The 14,687-nt window shown below is 40.8% G+C and overlaps 1 pseudogene; it reads right to left on the bottom strand.

Annotated features, from left to right (window-relative positions):
• LOC112577685 overlaps positions 1–8,161 on the bottom strand; it is a 34,374-nt pseudogene extending 26,213 nt beyond the window's left edge.
• Between the last annotated feature and the right edge of the window lie 6,526 nt (positions 8,162–14,687).

Below are 14,687 nucleotides of genomic sequence, written 5' to 3'. Positions count from 1 at the left end.
GGTCATGGTGGAGAGATCTGACAGAATGTGGTCCACTGGAGAAGGGAATGGCAAACAACTTCAGTGTTCTTGCCTTGAGAACCCCATGAATAGTATGAAAAGGCAAAATGATAGGATACTGAAAGAAAAACTCCCCAGGTCAGTAGGTGCCCAATATGCTACTGGAGATCAGTGGAGAAATAACTCCAGAAAGAATGAAGAAATGGAGCCAAAGCAAAAACAATACCCAGCTGTGGATGTGACTGGGTGATAGAAGCAAGGTCCAATGCTGTAAAGAGCAATATTGCTTAGGAACCTGGAATATCAGGTCCATGAATCAAGGCAAATTGGAAGTGGTAAAACAGGAGATGGCTAGAGTGAACCTAGACATTCTAGGAATCAGCAAACTGAAATGGACTGGAATGGGTGAATTTAACTCAGATGACCATTATACCTACTCTGCGGGCAGGAATCCCTCAGAAGAAATGGAGTGGCCATCATGGTCAACAAAAGAGTCTGAAATGCAGTACTTGGATATAGTCTCAAAAATGACAGAATGATCTCTGTTCATTTCCAAGGCAAACCATTCAATATCACAGTAATCCAAGTCTATGCCCCAACCAGTAATGCTGAAGAAGTCGAAGTTGAATGGTTCTCTGAAAACCTACAAGACCTTTTAGAACTAACACCCAAAAAAGATGTCCTTTTCATTAGAGGGGACTGGAATGCAAAAGTAGGAAGTCAAGAAACACCTGGAGTAACAGGCAAATTTGGCCTTGGAATACAGAATGAAGCAGGGCAAAGACTAATAGAGTTTTGCCAAGAAAATACACTGGTCAAAACAAACACCCTCTTCCAACAACACAAGAGAAGACTCTACACATGGACTTTACCAGATGGTCAACACCAAAATCAGATTGATTATATTCTTTGCAGCCAAAGATGGAGAAGCTCTATTCAGTCAGCAAAAACAAGACCAGGAGCTGACTGTGGCTCAGACCATGAACTCCTTATTGCCAAATTCAGACTTAAATTGAAAAAAGTAGGGAAACCACTAGACCATTCAGGTATGACCTAAATCAAATCCCTTATAATTATACAGTGGAAGTGAGAAATAGATTTAAGGGCCTAGATCTGATAGACAGAGTGCCTGATGAACTCTGGAATGAGGTTCGTGACATTGTACAGGAGACAGGGATCAAGACCATCCCCATGGAAAAGAAATGCAAAAAAGCAAAATGGCTGTCTGGGGAGGCCTTACAAATCGCTGTGAAAAGAAAGAAAAGCAAAAAGCAAAGGAGAAAAGGAAAGATATAAACATCTGAATGCAGAGTTCCAAAGAATAGCAAGAAGAGATAAGAAAGCCTTCTTCAGCGATCAGTGCAAAGAAATAGAGGAAAACAGCAGAATGGGAAAGACTAAGGCTCTCTTCAAGAAAATCAGAGATACCAAAGGAACATTTCATGCAAAGATGGGCTCGATAAAGGACAGAAATGGTATGGACCTAACAGAAGCAGAAGATATTAAGATGAGATGGCAAGAATACACAGAAGAACTGTACAAAAAAGATCTTCACGAACCAGATAATCACGATGGTGTGATCACTGACCTAGAGCCAGACATTCTGGAATATGAAGTCAAGAGGGCCTTAGAAAGCATCACTACGAACAAAGCTAGTGGACATGATGGAATTCCAGTTGAGCTATTCCAAATCCTGACAGATGATGCTGTGAAAGTGCTGCCCTCAATATGCCAGCAAATTTGGAAAACTCAGCAGTGGCCACAGGACTGGAAAAGGTCAGTTTTCATTCCAATCCCAAAGAAAGGCAGTGCCAAAGAATGCTCAAACACCCGCACAATTGCACTCATCTCACACACTAGTAAAGTAATGCTCAAAATTCTCCAAACCAGGCTCCAGCAATATGTGAACCGTGAACTTCCTGATGTTCAAACTGGTTTTAGAAAAGGCAGAGGAACCAGAGATCAAATTGCCAACATCCGCTGGATCATGGAAAAAGCAAGAGAGTTCCAGAAAAACATGTATTTCTGCTTTATTGACTATGCCAAAGCCTTTGACTGTGTGGATCACAATAAACTGTGGAAAATTCTGAAAGAGATGGGAATACCAGACAACCTGATCTGCCTCTTGAGAAATTTGTATACAGGTCAGGAAGCAACAGTTAGAAGTGGACATGGAACAACAGACTGGTTCCAAATAGAAAAAGGAGTATGTCAAGGCTGTATATTGTCACCCTGTTTATTTAACTTATATTCAGAGTACATCATGAGAAACACTGGACTGGAAGAAATACAAGCTGGAACCAAGATTGCCAGGAGAAATATCAATAACCTCAGATATGCAGATGACACCACCCTTATGGCAGAAAGTGAAGAGGAACTCAAAAGCCTCTTGATGAAAGTGAAAGTGGAGAGTGAAAAAGTTGGCTTAAAGCTCAACATTCAGAAAACGAAGATCATGGCATCTGGTCCCATCACTTCATGGGAGATAGATGGGGAAACAGTGGAAACAGTGTCAGACTTTATTTTTCTGGGCTCCAAAATCACTACAGATGGTGACTGCAGCCATGAAATTAAAAGACACTTACTCCTTGGAAGGAAAGTTATGACCAACCTAGATAGCATATTCAAAAGCAGAGACATTACTTTGCCAACAAAGGTTCGTCTAGTCAAGGCTATGGTTTTTCCTGTGGTCATGTATGAATGTGAGAGTTGGACTGTGAAGAAGGCTGAGTGTCAAAGAATTGATGCTTTTGAACTGTGGTGTTGGAGAAGACTCTTGAGAGTCCCTTAGACTGCAAGGAGATCCAACCAGTCCATTCTGAAGGAGATCAGCCCTGGGATTTCTTTGGGAGGAATGATGCTAAAGCTGAAACTCCAGTACTTTGGCCACCTCATGCGAAGAGTTGACTCATTGGAAAAGACTCTGATGCTGGGAGGGACTGGGGGCAACAGGAGAAGGGGACAACAGAGGATGAGATGGCTGGATGGCATCATTGACTCCATGGACGTGAGTCTGAGTGAACTCCGGGAGTTGGTGATGGACAGGGAGGCCTGGCGTGCTGCAAGTCATGGGGTGGTAGAGTCAGACACGACTGAGCGACTGATCTGATCTGATCTGTAGTGTTTGTATATATGTCTGAAGTAACATAGGCAATGATTCAATTTGATAGTAAAAAGGCAATTTCCAAGGATATTGACTTGAAAATGTTAGAGATTAAATGAGATCACTGCCTCAGTTTTCTTACCAATATGTTTATGTTCTTGTCATGTCTTGTTCCATGTGTGTGACATCCTGCCTTGATTACTAAGTCCTTAGGTAAAGTTATTGATGAAAACTGCAGGCCACATTTTAAGAAAGACCAAGTTTAAAGTGTTCACTAGAATTCTCTATTTGAAGTAGTTATGCACAGTGTGAAATGCAAAGTCAATCAAATATGAAAAGAACAAAATTGTGCAAAAGTGTGCAAAATTTGTTATATAATTTCCTAAGACATTCTAAATGTCATACTGAAGACTGGTAAAACAAAAATATGGAATTAAAATTAAATTAAAATATGGAATTAAAATATGGAAAAAAATTTACTTTTTCCTATAATTATATTACACAAAATGAGTTATGAACACAGTGGAGAATTATATAAATAATTGATTAATGGGCACTAAGGCCTTCCCAGGTGGTGCTAGTGGTAAAGAACCCACCTACCAATGCAAGAGGTGTAAGAGACATGGGTTCGCTCCCTAGGTTGGGAAGATTCTCCTGGAGGAGGACATGGCTACCCACTCCAGTATTCTTGCCTGGAAAAATCCCATGGACAGAGGAGACTGGGAGGCTACAGTCCATGGAGTTACAAAAGAATCAGACAGCATTTAGTAACTAAACAAAAACAATTCTCATAGAATGTGTTAGAAATTATTCCCTCAACTTCTATCCTTTAAAAATGACTGTATAGAATTAGTATAATTTCATTCTTGAATTCATTTTTGCTACAATGTATTTATCTGTTTTTTGGTTTTGCATGTCTCTGCTTATACAGGTGATCTATTCTTACATACTGTCTACTTTATCCATTAGAGCCCTTAGCATATTACTCAGAGTTGTTTTAAATCCTTGCTTTGATAATTACAGCATTCTTGGCATTTCTGGTTCTGATGATTGCTCTGTCTACTCAAAATGTGTTTTTGCCTTTTGATGTGCCTTGTAATTTTTTACTTGATACCCAGACATGTTGTACTGGGTAGAATTGTAAATGGATTTTTTAAAATGTGGTGGTAAATTGGGCAGAGAAGTATTCTAAAGTCCTAGGATTAGCCTTGCTGCTGCTGCTAAGTCGCTTCAGTTGTGTCCGACTCTGTGCGACCCATAGACGGCAGCCCACCAGGCTCCCCCGTCCCTGGGATTCTCCAGGCAAGAACACTGGAGTAGGTTGCCATTTCCTTCTCCAATGCATGAAAGTGAAAAGTGAAAGTGAAGTTGCTCAGTCAGGTCGGACTCCCAGCGACCTGGGAGTCCGCAGCCCACCAGGCTCCCCCGTCCATGGGATTTTCCAGGCAAGAGTACTGGAGTGGGGTGCCATTGCCTTCTCCAGGATTAGCCTTAGTATTAGTCTAAGTCTCTGGACTCTTCACAACTATTTCTCTCTCTCTCTCTCTCTTTTTTTTTTTTTTTTTTCCATTTTATATGGAGCAGGATGGTCTGGAGTTAAAATATCCTTTTTCCATGAAATAGTCTAGAGGGGCCTGGAGTAAGGTGTTTTTTTTGCCCCAGGTCAGTTAGGCTCTGATAATATTTCCAGCACATTGTGCACCCAATTAATTTACCTTGAGGACAGACCTTGTTGGTAAGAACAGTGTTCTGGCTTCTTTCAGAATGCTTCCTTTCTGCCTCCTCTTACTGAAAGCAAGAGATTTTTTTCCTGATATTTAATATGGAAAATTGCATGAGTTCCTGAAAGTAAAACTTACTATATTTGGGGGACCCACATATGACTGGATCCCATTGGATTTTTTCTCTCAGAATTATCCACAGTGAATCTCTAGCAATTCATCAATTACATTTCAGATGTTCCTACCCAGGCACTGGTTCCTGTGGTGATTTCCCATCCTGAGTTTTTGCTCTTGAATGTCTGCTTATATAATCTGAAATTCTCTGTTTATTCCAAAAGAATATACAGATTTGTTATTAGAATAAATGTGAGAGTCTGTCATTTCAATGAATACAAAAAAGATAAAATGGCAACTGCAATTTTTGTGTATGAATAAAAGAAAATATAACTAAAATGTATACTTTGACTTATGATTCATGAATAATTTTTTTTAATTTTATTTTATTTTTAAGCTTTACATAATTGTATTAGTTTTGCCAAATATCAAAATGAATCCGCCACAAGTATACATGTGTTCCCCACCCTGAACCCTCCTCCCTCCCCATACCATCCCTCTGGGTCGTCCCAGTGCACTAGCCCAGGCACCCAGTATAGTGCATTGAACCTGGACTGGCAACTCGTTTCATACATGATATTTTACATGTTTCAATGCCAATAATTTTTTAAAAGATATGCAAACTTTGCTGCTGCTGCTAAGTCGCTTCAGTCGTGTCCAACTCTGTGCGACCCCATAGACGGCAGCCCACCTGTCTCCCCCGTCCCTGGGATTCTCCAGGCAAGAACACTGGAGTGGGTTGCCTTTTCCTTCTCCAATGTGTGAAAGTGAAAAGTGAAAGTGAAGTCGCTCAGTCGTGTCCGACTCTCAGCGACCCCATGGACTGCAGCCTACCAGGCTCCTCCGCCCAGGGGATTTTCCAGGCAACAGAACTGGAGTGGGGTGCCATTGCCTTATAATTAGAATTATAATGTCTTACTGAAATCCATTATAGTAAAATAAAGACCTATCACATTCATTGATAGGAAATCAAAAATCATAAAGATGACCATTCTCTTCAAATCAGTATACAGATTCCTTGTAATTCTTACTAAAATTTCAAAACCCCAAGCCTCATGAAATTTGATGATTTTTGTAGAATTTTGCTTTTAATTTTTAAAATCCATAATAAAAGAACAGAAAGCTAAGAATAATCAAGGTACTCCAGAAGAAATACAAGGGAAGGGAGTATTACCCTTCCAAATATTTTGAGCAGGATGATCAAATAAGATGTGTCTCATGTACTCTCCCAAGCAATGATCTGGTGTTTATCCACAGACCTACATGTCTTTGTGGGAGCTCTGGGATCCAGATAGGAGACTGTGAAATTTGGGTGCACTCCAAAACAGAAAATGACATTTGAGAAGGGAAGTTTGCAACAAGGTTACAGACCCAAAGAGTGTGTTCCTGGCTGCAAACATGGCGAAAAGGTCTGAGAACTCAGCTACAGGCTGTTTCTTTTTTATTGCATCACCAACACCATATGTCAAGGCACACAAGAAGAATCATTCCCAACTCCATGTTGAGTAACAAACATCCAGACCTCAGTACCAGCTGTGGACCTTGAAGTGGCTCATGAACTGGTTAAAGCTCCTGTATAAAAATTTACTCAATCTCAGGAATAACCAAGGGAATCTAAATAAAACCTAAGATACCATTTCAGACCCATCTTACTAACAAAACTTTAAAAAAAAAAATCATTTCTTGGGAGGATTACAGAATTAGAACATGGAGACAATGGTTAAACTTTGTAAACATAGTAAATATCACAGTTCGTGGGGAATTTTTAGGGTATGTCAATTATTCCTCAAGATGACTGTTACTAAAACTCATTCAATAATATGCTAAAAGTAATGATGTGGCATTTTGGACTCTTTTGTTGAGCATGATGGCTACTCTATTTGTTCTAAGGGATTCCTGCCCATAGTAAGAGATATAATGGTCATCTGAGTTAAATTCATACATTTCAGTTCATTTTAGTTTGCTGATTCCTAGAATGTCGGCGTTCAGTCTTGCCATCTCCTATTTGACCAATTCCAATTTGCCTTGAAGAAAGCTGAGCGCTGAAGAATTGATGCTTTTGAACTGTGGTGTTGGAGAAGACTCTTGAGAGTCCCTTGGACTGCAAGGAGATCCAACCAGTCCATTCTGAAGGAGATCAGCCCTGGGATTTCTTTGGAAGGAATGATGCTGAAGCTGAAACTCCAGTACTTTGGCCACCTCATGCGAAGAGTTGACTCACTGGAAAAGACTCTGACACTGGGAGGGATTGGGGCAGGAAGAAGAGGGGACGACAGAGGATGAGATGGCAGGATGGCATCACCGACTCGATGGACATGAGTTTGAATGAACTCCGGGAGTTGGTGATGGACAGGGAGGCCTGGTGTGCTGTGAGTCATGGGGTCGTAAAGAGTCGGACATGACTGAGCGACTGAACTGAACTGAACTGAATTTGCCTTGATTCATGGACCTAATATTCCAGGTTCCTATGCAATATTGCTCTTTACAGCATCGGACCTTGCTTCTATCACCAGTCACATCCACAGCTGGGTATTGTTTTTGCTTTGGCTCCATCCCTTCATTCATTCTGAAGTTATTTCTCCACTGGTCTCCAGTAACATATTGGGCACTTACCAACCTGGGAAGTTCCTCTTTTAGTATCCTATCATTTTGCCTTTTCATACTGTTCATAGGGTTCTCAAGGCAAGAATACTGAAGTGGTTTGCCATTCCCTTCTCCAGTGGACCATATTCTGTCAGACCTCTCCACCATGACCCGTCTGTCTTGGGTGGCCCCACACAGCATGCCTTAGTTTCATTGAGTTAGATAAGGCTGTGGTCGGTGTGATCAGATTGGCTAGTTTTCTGTGATTATGGTTTCAGTGTCTGCCCTCTGATGCACTCTCACAACACCTACCATCTTACTTGGGTTTCTCTTACCTCGGATGTGGGGTATCTCTTCACAGCTGCTCCAGCAAAGCGCAGCCGCTGCTCCTTACCTTGGATGAGTTGCCCCTCCTGACCTTGAACTTGGAGAGGCTCCTCTCAGCCCTCCTGCACCCTTGCAGTTGCTCCTTTGAAGTGGGGTGCCCCTCTTGGCCACTGTCCCTAACCTCGGCCATTGGGTAGCTCCACTTGCGGCCACTCCTGTGCCATCCCAGCCTGGCACTCTCGGTTGCCACCCCGACCTTGGGTGTGGGGTAGCTCCTTTCAGCCATGCTTCCCGCACAGTCCGTCACAGCCATTGTGCTTCCTGTGAGATCCATTGCAGCCACTGGAATGATCTCTGTTCCTTTCCAAGGCAAACCATTCAACATCACGGTAATCCAAGCCTATGCCCCAACTAGTAATGCTGAAGAAGTTGAAGTTGAACAGTTCTATGAAGACTTACAATACCTTTTAGAATTAACACCAAAAAAAAAAAAATGTCCTTTTCATTATAGGGTACTGGAATGCAAAAGTAGGAAGTCAAGAAACACCTGGAGTAACAGGCAAATTTGACCTTGGAGTTCAGAATGAAGCAGGGCAAAGGCTAATAGAGTTTTGCAAAGAGAATGCACTGGTCATAGCAAACACCCTCTTCAAACAACACAAGAGAAGACTCTACACATGGACATCACCAGATGGTCAACACCAATATCAGACTGATTATATTCTTTTCAGCCAAAGATGGAGAAGATCTATACGGTCAGCAAAAACAAAACCAGGAGCTGACTGTGGCGCAGATCATGAACTCCTTATACCAAAATTAAAACTCAAATTGAAGAAAGTAGGGAAACCACTAGACCATTCAGATATGACCTAAATCAAATCCCTTATGATTATACAGTGGAAGTAATGGCACCACACTCCAGTACTCTTGCCTGGAAAATCCCATGGATGGAGGAGCCTGGAATACTGCAGCCCATGGGGTCGCTGAGGGTCGGACACGACTGACCAACTTCACTTTCACTTTTCACTTTCATGCATTGGAGAAGGAAATAGCAACCCACTCCAGTGTTCTTGCCTGGAGAATCCCAGGGACGGGGGAGCCTGGTGGGCTGCCGTCTATGTGGTTGTACAGAGTCGGACACGACTGAAGCGACTTAGCAGTAGCAGTAGCAGTGAGAAATAGATTTAAGGGACTAGATCTGATAGACAGAGTGCCTGATGAACTGTAGACAGAGGTTCGTGACATTGTACAGGAGACAGGGATCAAGACCATCTCCATGGAAAAGAAATGCAAAAAAGCAAAATGTTTGTCTGAGGAGGCCTTACAAATAGCTGTAAACAGCAGAGAAGCAAAAAGCAAAGAAGAAAAGGAAAGATATAAGCATCTGAATGCAGAGTTCCAAATAATAGCAAGGAGAGATAAGAACACCTTCCTCAGCAATCAATGCAAAGAAATAAAGGAAAACTACAGAATGGGAAACACTAGAGATCTCTTCAAGAAAATTAGAGATACCAAGGGAACATTTCATGCAACGATGGGCTCAATAAAGGACAGAAATGGTACGGACCTAACAGAAGCAGAAGATATTAAGAAGAGGTGGCAAGAATACACAGAACTGTACCAAAAAGATCTTCATGACCCAGATAATTATTACTGTGTGGTTACTCACCTAGAGCCAGATCCTGGAATGTGAAGTCAAGTGGGCCTTAGAAAACATCACTACAAACAAAACTAGTGGAGGTGATGGAATCCCAGTTGAGCTATTTCAAATCCTGACAGATGATTCTGTGACAGTCATGCACTCAATAGGCAAGCAAATTTGGAAAACTCAGCAATGGACATAGGACTGGAAAAGGTCAGATTTCATTCCAATCCCAAAGAAAGGCAATGCCAAAGATTGCTCAAACTACCACACAATTACACTCATCTCACATGCTAGTAAAGTAATGCTCAAAATTCTCCAAGCCAGGCTTCAGCAATACGTGAACTGTGAACTTCCAGATGTTCAAGCTGGTTTTAGAAAAGGCAGGGAACCAGAGATCAAATTGCCAACATCCGATGGAGCATCGAAAAAGCATGAGAGTTCCAGAAAAACATCTATTTCTGCTTTGATGACTATGCCCAAGCCTTTGGCTATGTGGATCAGAATAAACTGTGGAAAATTCCGAAAGAGTTGGGAATACCAGACCACCTGACCTGCCTCTTGAGAAACCTGTATGCAGGTCAGGAAGCAACAGTGAGAACTGGACATGGAACAACAGACTGGTTCCAAATAGGAAAAGGAGTACATCAAGGCTGTATATTGTCACCCTGATTATTTAACTTATATTCAGAGTACCTCATGAGAAACGCTGGGCTGGAGGAAGCACAAGCTTGAATCAAGATTGCCAGGAGAAATATCAATAACCTCAGATATGCAGATGACACCACCCTTATGGCAGAAAGTGAAGAGGAACTAAGAAGCCTCTTGATGAAAGTGAAAGAGGAGAGTAAAAAAGTTAGTTAAAGCTCAACATTCAGAAAATGAAGATCATGGTATCTGGTCCCATCACTTCATGGCAAATAGATGGGGAAACAGTGGAAACAGTGTCAGACTTTATTTTTAGGGGCTCCAAAATCACAGCAGATGGTGATTGCAGCCATGAAATTAAAAGACGCTTACTCCTTGGAAGAAAAGTTATGACCAACCTAGATAGCATATTCAAAGGCAGAGACATTACTTTGCTAACAAAGATCCATCTAGTCAAGGCTATGGTTTTTCCAGTGGTCATGTATGGATGTGAGAATTGGACTATAAAGAAAGCTGAGCGCCAAAGAATTGATGCTTTTAAACTGTGGTGTTGGAGAAGACTCTTGAGAGTCCCTAGGACTACAAGGAGATCCAACCAGTCTATCCTAAAGGAGATCAGTCCTGGATGTTCATTGGAAGGACTGATGTTGAACCTGAAACTCCAATACTTTGACCACCTGATGCGAATAACTGACTCATTGGAAAAAACCCTGATGCTGGGAAAAACTGAGGTCAGCAGGAGAAGGGGATGACAGAGGATGAGATCCTTGGGTGGCATCACCGACTTGATGGACATGAGTTTGGGTAAACTCCGGAAGTTGGTGATGGACAGGGAGACCTGGCTTGCTGCTATTCATGGGGTTGTAAAGAGTCGGACATGACTGAGCAACTGAACTGAACTGATCTAAATGATGTGGCACAGTGAGGACTAAAATGTTATGTTGGCTAATGTAAAAATCCTGCAATGCAAGAGACTTTGGTGCAATCCCTGTGTTGGGAACAGCCCCTGAGAAGGCAATGGCAACCCACTCCAGTGTTTTCTGGAGAATTGCATGAAGAGAGGAGCCTGGTGGGCCACAGTGCATGGGGTCTCATAGAGTTGAACATGACTAAGTGACTAACACACATATGTAAAGGTCTGAGGATAAGAGCTAAATGGTTCAAAAATGTTAGATGGCATTGTGGCTGAGATATAAGTAGAATGAGTTTAGGGCAACAATTTTTTTGGTAACACCAGAGCTGGAAAATTTAACTAGGGCTTTCACATTAGACCAGTTCAATGATCTGTTATATCCACTCATATGAATATTGCTGCATCAATTTAAAGAATAATGTAGATTTTAATATGTTGTGAGTATATATGTCAAATCCATATTAAGTGAAAAAATAAAGATGATTAGTCATTGTCCTAATTGGTAAAAAAAAAAAAAGAATATATATATATATATTTTTTTTTTTAATAATACAGAGACAATATCTTGATGAAAAGACAAGAAAAGTTAAAACTTCTTATATAGGAAAAACATGAAGCCAATTATCATTCATTATATATGCTTTTGTTCTATTCAATTTTTTTAGCAATTTATATTAGCTATGTTTATCATTACATCAAGAATGAAATGATACCCATCGTGCATTCAGAATTACTCAATAAAGAAAATGATAGAGTACAGCAATGAAAATCAATGACGGTGTGAAAGTGTTAGTTGCTCAGTCATGTCTGACTGTTTGTGACCCCATGAACTGTGGCCCACCAGACTCCTCTGTCCATGGAATTCTCCAATAAAGAATACTGGAGGGGATTGCCATTCCCTTCTCCAGGGGATCTTCCCAACTTAGGAATCGAGTCTTGGTTTCCAGCATTGTAGGTGGATTGTTTACTGCCTGTGCTATCAGGGAAGCACAGTGCTTACAATAAAAGAAAGATCTATTAAAGATAGTAGAGTTAAAATTTTCCAATTGTTACTATGAACTATATTTGTTTCATAATATGTATCCATACAGAATCATATACCTTCCCTATATTAATGAATAATACAACAAATATCCCAGAAAATTATTGGTTGGAACTAGGACAGCGTCTCTAATTATCAGAACATATTCCTAACTCTATGTTTTATGTGTATTTCTGAAAGAAGAATTGAGATCAAGGCCCTGATCTTATTTACCTTAAATAAGGACCTAACTCACTGTCTACACCAGGAAGTGCTTCAGTCAGTTCAGTTCAGTTCAGTCGCTCAGTCGTGTCCGACTCTTTGCGACCCCATGAATCGCAGCACACCAGGCCTCCCTGTCCATCACCAACTCCCGGAGTTCATTCAGACTCATGCCCATCGAGTCAGTGATGCCATCCAGCCATCTCATCCTCTGTCGTACCCTTCTCCTCTTGCCCCTAATCCCTCCCAGCATCAGAGTCTTTTCCAATGAGTCAACTCTTTGCGTGAGGTGGCCAAAGTACTGGAGTTTCAGCTTTAGCGTCATTCCTTCCAAAGAAATCCCAGGGCTGATCTCCTTCAGAATGGACTGGTTGGATCTCCTTGCAGTCCAAGGGACTCTCAAGAGTCGTCTCCAACACCACAGTTCAAAAGCATCAATTCTTCGGCGCTCAGCTTTCTTCACAGTTCAACTCTCACACCATACATGACCACTGGAAAAACCATAGCCTTGACTAGACGGACCTTTGTTGGCAAAGTAATGTCTCTGCTTTTCAATATGCTCTCTAGGTTGGTCATAACTTTTCTTCCAAGGAGTAAGCGTCTTTTAATTTCATGGCTGCAGTCACCATCTGCAGTGATTTTGGAGCCCAAAAAAATAGTCTGACACTGTTTCCACTGTGCTTATTGGTTGTTAAATTATTTATTGAGAAATAAATGCAGTGTAAATTCAAAATCATGTGTAAAGCTAAGGATTTTTAAGCGTTTTTTTTTTTAATCTTAGCTCTATTTAACAATGTATCTATTAAAAATCAAAATTACGGACTGAATTATGTTCCTTTAATATTCATATATTGAAGTCTGAGAGTATTTGAAGGTAGGTCCTTTAAAGAGGTATGTGTGTTAGTCACTCAGTCATGTCTGACGCTGTGTGACCCCATGGACTGTAGCCCACTAGGCTCCTCTGTCCGTGGAATTCTCCAGGCAAGAATACTGGAGTGAGTTAATCATTCCCTTCTCCAGGGGATCTTCCCTACCCAAGGATCGAACCCAGGTCTCCTGGATTGCAGGCCAACTCTTCACCATTTGAGCCACAAGGGAAGACCAGCACTTATTTTTGAAGAGGTAATTAAAGTTAAATGAGTCCATAGAGTGACTCCTAATCCAATATGAGAGGTTTCCTTATAAGACAAAGAGACTCAAAGGATGTGCATATACAAAGGAAAGACTATGAGAAGACATAGTAAGAAGGTGGACATCTACAAGGCAGAAAGACTGGCCTCAAGGGAAAGCAGCTCTAACAATACTTTGTTCTTTTACTTCTAGCTTCTGGATCTGTGAGACAATAAATTTCTTTTTATACCACCCAGTTTTTTAGATTTAGTTATCACAGTCCTAAAAAACTACTACATTAAAGAAGTTAAATTGGTTATTATTTCTAATACCCAATATGATCTTTTGTTTGTTAGTTCATGTTTCTTCGTGAGTCTCAAAAATATTTGGAGTGATAAAAAATGCTGGAGAGGTTGTGGGGAGAAAGAAAACTTAGCTGTGGAAAACAGTATGGAAGTTCCTCAAAAACCTAAAAATATAATTACCATATGATTCATCAATCCTATTCCTGGGAATAAATGGAAAAAAATTATAATTCAAAAACATACATGCACCCCTATATTCATAGTAGCACTATTCACAATAGCTGGTTCATGAAAAAAACCTAAATGTCCATCAACAGAGGAATGGATGAAGAAGATGCGTTACATATATACAATGGAATACTACTCAGCCATAATAAAAAAGAATGAAATAATGCCATTTTCAGCAATATGAATATGACTACAGATTATCATCCTAAGTGAAGTGAGTCAGAAAGAGAAACACGAATACCATATGATACCACTTATATGTAGAATCTGAAGTATGATGAAAATTAACCTACCTATGAAACAGAAACATTTACAGAGAGAACAGATTTGTGGTTGCCATGGGGGATAATAGGTGTGGGAGGGATAGACTGGGAGTTCCGGGTTAGCAGAGGTACACTATTTTATATAGAATGGATAAACAGCAAAGCAAGTAAGTAAGTATTAGTTAGCTCAGTCGCACCTGTCTCTTTGCGACCCCATGGACTGCAGCTGACCAGGCTCCTCTGTCCATGAGATTTTCCAGGCAAGGATACTAGAGTGGGTTGCCATTTCGTTCTCCAGGAGATCTTCCCAACCCAGGGATCGAATCCATGTCTCCTGCATTGCAGGCAGATTCTTTACCGACTGAGTTACAAGGGAAGCCCTGTAAAGCTCAAAGAAATATATTCAATATTGTGATATAAATCATAATGAAAAAGAAGACAAATAATGTATACTATGTAAAACTGAATCATTTGGCTATACAGCAGA

The sequence above is a fragment of the Bubalus bubalis genome, chromosome 7 (assembly GCF_019923935.1).
Source record: "Bubalus bubalis isolate 160015118507 breed Murrah chromosome 7, NDDB_SH_1, whole genome shotgun sequence".
Classification (NCBI taxonomy): domain Eukaryota; kingdom Metazoa; phylum Chordata; class Mammalia; order Artiodactyla; family Bovidae; genus Bubalus; species Bubalus bubalis.
The sequence above is the reverse complement of the archived record's forward strand: the minus strand, read 5'-3'. Positions and strand labels throughout refer to the sequence as shown.